Here is a 537-nt window from a genome sequence, read left to right on the forward strand (position 1 = left end):
CGCCGGGACACGTCCCGCGCACACACCCCGCGGGCACGCGCGTCCGCGGGCGCTGCGCGGGCCGGGGCCGTGCGGGACGGTGGGGAGCGCGGGGCCGCGCGGGGGCGGGGCCGGGCCCTCGGTGAGCGTGTGCTCGGGGTGGGTGGTCGGGGCGGGCCCGGCGGGGCCGGGGAGGTGGAGTCATACTTACCTGGCAGGGGAGACACCATGATCAGGCAGGTGGTTTTCCCAGGGCGAGGCTCATCCCTTGCACTCCGGGTGTGCTGACCCCTGCGATTTCCCCAAATGCGGGAAACTCGACTGCATAATTTGTGGTAGTGGGGGACTGCGTTCGCGCTCTCCCCTGGTCTGATAGTAAAAAATAGAAATAATTTTGGAAAAGAGGGTTGATGGTCGCTGCGCTTCAACCGCAACAACTCTCTGAAGCACCACAGGCTGCAGTCGGAGAAAGGGACCTGGGGGTGCTGTTCGGCAGCAGCTGAACATGAGCCCAGAGCGTGCCCAGGTAGCCAAGGTGGTCAATGGCACCTGGCCTGG

General features: G+C 66.1%; 1 non-coding gene across 1 annotated transcript; it reads left to right on the plus strand.

The window, feature by feature from the left end:
* The first annotated feature begins 182 nt into the window (after window positions 1–182).
* LOC113980035 lies at window positions 183–346 on the plus strand. The gene has a single exon (XR_003538045.1). It is a non-coding gene; the product is annotated as a U1 spliceosomal RNA (small nuclear RNA).
* The last annotated feature ends 191 nt before the right edge of the window (window positions 347–537 follow it).

This window comes from Neopelma chrysocephalum, unplaced genomic scaffold (genome assembly GCF_003984885.1).
Source record: "Neopelma chrysocephalum unplaced genomic scaffold, ASM398488v2 Primary Assembly neopelma1_91817, whole genome shotgun sequence".
Classification (NCBI taxonomy): Eukaryota; Metazoa; Chordata; class Aves; order Passeriformes; family Pipridae; genus Neopelma; species Neopelma chrysocephalum.